Source organism: Heterodontus francisci, unplaced genomic scaffold (genome assembly GCF_036365525.1).
Source record: "Heterodontus francisci isolate sHetFra1 unplaced genomic scaffold, sHetFra1.hap1 HAP1_SCAFFOLD_834, whole genome shotgun sequence".
NCBI lineage: Eukaryota > Metazoa > Chordata > Chondrichthyes > Heterodontiformes > Heterodontidae > Heterodontus > Heterodontus francisci.
This window is the reverse complement of record NW_027141595.1, coordinates 150,001-157,500: the sequence shown is the minus strand read 5'-3', so window position 1 is coordinate 157,500 and position 7,500 is coordinate 150,001.

Below are 7,500 nucleotides of genomic sequence, written 5' to 3'. Positions count from 1 at the left end.
TGATGCCAGCCGGCGTGCGTCGCCTAACTTGGACAAAATTCTGGGCACGCACTTTTCGTTTGAGAATAGGACATACATGTAGTGCAACCCAAGGAAACCAGGCGACGCCGCCACAATCTGCGCCTGACAGACAAAGATAACCGTTCACAAGGAGCCTTGTTATTTCGCACCAAGTCTTTTGCGGGCATAGTTTCTTTCTTTGACATGTATATCTGTATGAAGGTCGGCTTTGCTCTGCCATCGCAGCCTCCCTTCTTTGCTTTTCTCACTGTACCAACAGACATGTCATAGACTTTGGTTTTTTTTTCATTAATTCTTTTCCTGTGGGTGTGGTGTGCCTCCGCACCCCCCAATCTGTTCCAAGGCCTTGTTTTCTCTCGCTCGCCAAAACACTTTGTCTGTTTTCACAGCCAGTCTACCGGCCTAGACCCAACTGTGCGATATTTCAGAGCCGGCAACAGAGCATGGAAAGTCCGCCAGATTTACCCTTAAATGCTCATAAATGACTTCCAGGCACTCTTCGGAAGGTCTTTTATTTCAAAAGAAGGTCCTTCCTTGAGGGAGCACTTCTTCGGCCACTTTGCAAGTGCAACCGCTGCCAGCAAAAGTTCTGAAAATCGAGTTCCCGAAAATCTCCGGGTACCCCGCCAACCCCCAGCCACCCGAATCGCAAGTGTCAATTCGGCGGGTTGCCTGCCGGTAGTCCTTCCGAAAATGAGGCGCCAAATCGCCGCAACGGCCATTTTTCATTTCGGCATCGGGACTTCCGACGGCAACTGATTAACTAGCCCGGGGACTAGAGCGGCAGCAAATGCAACGTGCCCTCTTGGCGGGAGCAACTTGACCGCCCCCGTGGGGAAAGGTCAACTCGGGGCCCGGGAAAGTCGCCGAGTCCGACCCCATACACTTCCATGAGTTGGGGGTTTTGGCCTTCCCGGCCCAAGGCTCGCCTTATTTCGGCCTGCACTTTCGGAAAAGGGTGCATTCCTTTTGGTTAATGATTTCACCAGCCCGGGTCTTAGCCTCTGCCCCGACGGCTAAGTCTTTTGGTTAATGATTTCCTGCGGCTGGGACTACCCTTTCCCCCGCCCTGCAGGCACCCGGGTCGGGAGGCCGTCGGGGGCACTTTCCGGGGCAAATCCGGACCCTTACGCAAGGGAGAGTGCGCCCCCCGCCTCGGCCGGGGGTCAGGCTGCCGCCTATTAAGCCCGACAGAAAACCCGAAAAATGGACGAAAATGGGAAAAAATCCCCATCCGAAAAAGGCTTAAAAGTCGGTTGGGCGGCAGCTAGGGTCGGTCTCTGCAGACCTGGAGGCTCGGGTGGACTCTTGGAATAAACGTCCAAGTCCCGACTTGCCACCTCCTACTACTGTGCAGATACCCCGCCAACCCCCAGCCACCCGAATGACAAGCGTCCGATCAGCGGGACGAATTTGACAACTCTGGCCGGACCTCTGGAACTCCATCCCGGGTAACCGGGGCAAATTTTTCCGCTTGATCGCCCTTCCACTGGTTAACCATTTGCCCTTTCGGACTTAGTCTCTGGACATTATTCGACGGATTTTCTGGTTATCCATTTGCCCTTTCGGACTTAGTCTCTGGGCATTATTTTCGACTTTTTGGTTAATGATTTCACACTTTTTACTTACTTTTGCGCTTTTTGGTTAATGATTACTCTGCTTACTGGTTAATTATTTGCCCTTTCGGACTTAGTCTCTGGACATTATTTTCGAGTTTTTGGTTAATGATTTCACACTTTTAACATATTTTTGCGCTTTTTGGTTAATGATTACTCTGCTTACTGGTTAACCATTTGCCCTTTCGGACTTAGTCTCTGGACATTATTTTCGAGTTTTTGGTTAATGATTTCACACTTTTAACATATTTTTGCGCTTTTTGGTTAATGATTACTCTGCTTACTGGTTAACCATTTGCCCTTTCGGACTTAGTCTCTGGACATTATTTTCGAGTTTTTGGTTAATGATTTCACACTTATAACATATTTTTGCGCTTTTTGGTTAATGATTACTCTGCTTACTGGTTAACCATTTGCCCTTTCGGACTTAGTCTCTGCACATTATTTTCGAGTTTTTGGTTAATGATTTCACACTTTTAACATATTTTTGCGCTTTTTGGTTAATGATTTCATACTTTTTACTTACTTTTGCGATTTTTGGTTAATGATTACTCTGCTTACTGGTTAACCATTTGCCCTTTCGGACTTAGTCTCTGGAGATTATTTTCGAGTTTTTGGTTAATGATTTCACACTTTTTACTTACTTTTGCGATTTTTGGTTAATGATTACTCTGCTTACTGGTTAACCATTTGCCCTTTCGGACTTAGTCTCTGGACATTATTTTCGAGTTTTTGGTTAATGATTTCACACTTTTAACATATTTTTGCGCTTTTTGGTTAATGATTACTCTGCTTACTGGTTAACCATTTGCCCTTTCGGACTTAGTCTCTGCACATTATTTTCGAGTTTTTGGTTAATGATTTCACACTTTTAACATATTTTTGCGCTTTTTGGTTAATGATTACTCTGCTTACTGGTTAACCATTTGCCCTTTCGGACTTAGTCTCTGGAGATTATTTTCGACTTTTTGGTTAATGATTTCACACTTTTAACTTAATTTTGTGCTTTTTGGTTAATGATTTCATACTTTTTACTTACTTTTGCCCTTTTTGGTTAATGATTACTCTGCTTACTGGTTAACCATTTGCCCTTTCGGACTTAGTCTCTGCACATTATTTTCGAGTTTTTGGTTAATGATTTCACACTTTTAACATATTTTTGCGCTTTTTGGTTAATGATTACTCTGCTTACTGGTTAACCATTTGCCCTTTCGCACTTAGTCTCTGGAGATTATTTTCGACTTTTTGGTTAATGATTTCACACTTTTTACTTACTTTTGCGATTTTTGGTTAATGATTTCACACTTTTTACTTACTTTTGCGATTTTTGGTTAATGATTACTCTGCTTACTGGTTAACCATTTGCCCTTTCGCACTTAGTCTCTGGAGATTATTTTCGAGTTTTTGGTTAATGATTTCACACTTTTTACTTACTTTTGCGATTTTTGGTTAATGATTACTCTGCTTACTGGTTAACCATTTGCCCTTTCGGACTTGGTCTCTGGACATTATTTTCGAGTTTTTGGTTAATGATTTCACACTTTTTACTTACTTTTGCGATTTTTGGTTAATGATTACTCTGCTTACTGGTTAACCATTTGCCCTTTCGGACTTAGTCTCTGGACATTATTTTCGAGTTTTTGGTTAATGATTTCACACTTTTAACATATTTTTGCGCTTTTTGGTTAATGATTACTCTGCTTACTGGTTAATTATTTGCCCTTTCGGACTTAGTCTCTGCACATTATTTTCGAGTTTTTGGTTAATGATTTCACACTTTTAACATATTTTTGCGCTTTTTGGTTACTGATTTCATACTTTTTACTTACTTTTGCGCCTTTTGGTTAATGATTACTCTGCTTACTGGTTAACCATTTGCCCTTTCGGACTTAGTCTCTGGACATTATTTTCGAGTTTTTGGTTAATGATTTCACACTTTTTACTTACTTTTGCGATTTTTGGTTAATGATTACTCTGCTTACTGGTTAACCATTTGCCCTTTCGGACTTAGTCTCTGGACATTATTTTCGGGTTTTTGGTTAATGATTTCACACTTTTTACTTACTTTTGCGATTTTTGGTTAATGATTACTCTGCTTACTGGTTAACCATTTGCCCTTTCGGACTTAGTCTCTGGACATTGTTTTCGACATTTTGGTTAATGATTTCACACTTTTAACTTAATTTTGTGCTTTTTGGTTAATGATTTCATACTTTTTACTTACTTTTGCGATTTTTGGTTAATGATTTCATACTTTTTACTTACTTTTGCGATTTTTGGTTAATGATTTCATACTTTTTACTTACTTTTGCCCTTTTTGGTTAATGATTTCATACTTTTTACTTACTTTTGCGATTTTTGGTTCATGATTACTCTGCTTACTGGTTAACCATTTGCCCTTTCGGACTTGGTCTCTGGACATTATTTTCGACTTTTTGGTTAATGATTTCACACTTTTAACTTAATTTTGTGCTTTTTGGTTAATGATTTCATACTTTTTACTTACTTTTGCCCTTTTTGGTTAATGATTACTCTGCTTACTGGTTAACCATTTGCCCTTTCGGACTTAGTCTCTGCACATTATTTTCGAGTTTTTGGTTAATGATTTCACACTTTTAACATATTTTTGCGATTTTTGGTTAATGATTACTCTGCTTACTGGTTAACCATTTGCCCTTTCGGACTTAGTCTCTGGAGATTATTTTCGACTTTTTGGTTAATGATTTCACACTTTTAACATATTTTTGCGCTTTTTGGTTACTGATTTCATACTTTTTACTTACTTTTGCGCCTTTTGGTTAATGATTACTCTGCTTACTGGTTAACCATTTGCCCTTTCGGACTTAGTCTCTGGAGATTATTTTCGAGTTTTTGGTTAATGATTTCACACTTTTTACTTACTTTTGCGATTTTTGGTTAATGATTACTCTGCTTACTGGTTAACCATTTGCCCTTTTGGACTTAGTCTCTGGAGATTATTTTCGACTTTTTGGTTAATGATTTCACACTTTTTACTTACTTTTGCGATTTTTGGTTAATGATTTCACACTTTTTACTTACTTTTGCGATTTTTGGTTAATGATTACTCTGCTTACTGGTTAACCATTTGCCCTTTCGGACTTAGTCTCTGGAGATTATTTTCGAGTTTTTGGTTAATGATTTCACACTTTTTACTTACTTTTGCGATTTTTGGTTAATGATTTCACACTTTTTACTTACTTTTGCGATTTTTGGTTAATGATTACTCTGCTTACTGGTTAACCATTTGCCCTTTCGGACTTGGTCTCTGGACATTATTTTCGAGTTTTTGGTTAATGATTTCACACTTTTTACTTACTTTTGCGATTTTTGGTTAATGATTACTCTGCTTACTGGTTAACCATTTGCCCTTTCGGACTTAGTCTCTGGAGATTATTTTCGAGTTTTTGGTTAATGATTTCACACTTTTTACTTACTTTTGCGATTTTTGGTTAATGATTACTCTGCTTACTGGTTAACCATTTGCCCTTTCGGACTTAGTCTCTGCACATTATTTTCGAGTTTTTGGTTAATGATTTCACACTTTTAACATATTTTTGCGCTTTTTGGTTAATGATTACTCTGCTTACTGGTTAACCATTTGCCCTTTTGGACTTAGTCTCTGGACATTATTTTCGAGTTTTTGGTTAATGATTTCACACTTTTTACTTACTTTTGCGATTTTTGGTTAATGATTTCACACTTTTTACTTACTTTTGCGATTTTTGGTTAATGATTACTCTGCTTACTGGTTAACCATTTGCCCTTTCGGACTTAGTCTCTGGAGATTATTTTCGAGTTTTTGGTTAATGATTTCACACTTTTTACTTACTTTTGCGATTTTTGGTTAATGATTTCACACTTTTTACTTACTTTTGCGATTTTTGGTTAATGATGACTCTGCTTACTGGTTAACCATTTGCCCTTTCGGACTTAGTCTCTGCACATTATTTTCGAGTTTTTGGTTAATGATTTCACACTTTTTACTTACTTTTGCGATTTTTGGTTAATGATTTCATACTTTTTACTTACTTTTGCGATTTTTGGTTAATGATTACTCTGCTTACTGGTTAACCATTTGCCCTTTCGGACTTGGTCTCTGGACATTATTTTCGAGTTTTTGGTTAATGATTTCACACTTTTAACATAATTTTGCGCTTTTTGGTTAATGATTACTCTGCTTGCTTGTTACTGATTTCCCCTTTCGGACTTGATCTCTGGCCGTTCTTTTCGACCTTTTTGGATAAGGTTTCCACACTCTGAAATTATTTTGGGCTCACTGATTAGGCGAGATCAAGGGGGCATGCCTGGGCACTTTGGGCTCAGTTTGGGAAGGCGGCGTCCGTGTGCTCCTCCGCCCTTCCCGCACTTGCGGCTAGGTTTGCCAAACTGCGCTGACCCGCAGCCCTGCCTTTTTGCCCACGGCACGGAACGACTCAAGTCTGGCTCCGTTCCAGGCCGTTGCCTCCGGCTGCCCGCCGTCCGGCCGGCCTGGGACGTACCCCGGCTGACGGCGCCGGAGGCCCTCTAGCAGCCACCGGTGCCGCGGGCCAATGGGTCCGGGCGTTCCGGAGCTATCGGTGGGGAAGTGCTCTCCCCTTTTCCTGACGCCGTTCGCCCGAGCAGAGGTGCAGCCTGACGGGACTGCTGTCGCCTTCCGCGGCGCACCGGCCCCTTTCACCTGCCGTCGACCGCGCGGAGCTCGGACCTCCCTCCCCGAAGTTATGGCCCCGGCGCCGGAGGGTGCCCGGGGCCGGGCATTCAGCGGGGTGAGTCTTCACCTTCCCGGTCAGCCTGCGGGGTCGGTGCGCCGGCACTCGACGCCGGAGGGTCCCCTCTTTCCGTAGAGCCCCGCCCGGTGCCGATCGGCCGGCGGATTGCGGAGCGAACCGCGCCTGACCGACGGGCCTCGGAAACCCGTTGCAGTCGACGGGGGGGAACCGGACAGCGGGACGAGGTGCCGATTCCACCCGCAGATTCGATCCCGAAATCCCGCGGGATTCGGCGGTCCGACCCGACAGATTCAAACGTCGCCCGGGCGGCCCCCAGCGGTCGGGCCGGCCTGGTTCCGCCACCGCCCGATGCCCCTCGCCCCCGGCTACCGCCGGCCGCGCAGACCGAGCGAATGCGGCCGGACGTCCGGCGGCAATCGGCCGGAAAGCGGTATGGCCATTTCCTACTGTCCCTCGGACGGGCAGAGGGGCGGCGCCGGGGCACTCGCGGACCAGGCCGCGCCCCTCCGAGCCCTACCGCCTGCCGTCGACCGCGCGGGGATCGGACCTCCCTCCCCGAAGTTATGGCCCCGGAGCCGGAGGGTAGCCGGGGCCGGGCATTCAGCGGGGTGAGTCTTCACCTTCCCGGTCAGCCTGCGGGGTCGGTGCGCCGGCACTCGACGCGGGAGGGTCCCCTCTTTCCGTAGAGCCCCGCCCGGTGCCGATCGGCCGGCGGATTGCGGAGCGAACCGCGCCTGACCGACGGGCCTCGGAAACCCGTTGCAGTCGACCGGGGGGAACCGGACAGCGGGACGAGGTGCCGATTCCACCCGCAGATTCGATCCCGAAATCCCGCGGGATTCGGCGGTCCGACCCGACAGATTCAAACGTCGCCCGGGCGGCCCCCAGCGGTCGGGCCGGCCTGGTTCCGCCACCGCCCGATGCCCCTCGCCCCCGGCTACCGCCGGCCGCGCAGACCGAGCGAATGCGGCCGGACGTCCGGCGGCAATCGGCCGGAAAGCGGTATGGCCATTTCCTACTGTCCCTCGGACGGGCAGAGGGGCGGCGCCGGGGCACTCGCGGACCAGGCCGCGCCCCTCCGAGCCCTACCGCCTGCCGTCGACCGCGCGGGG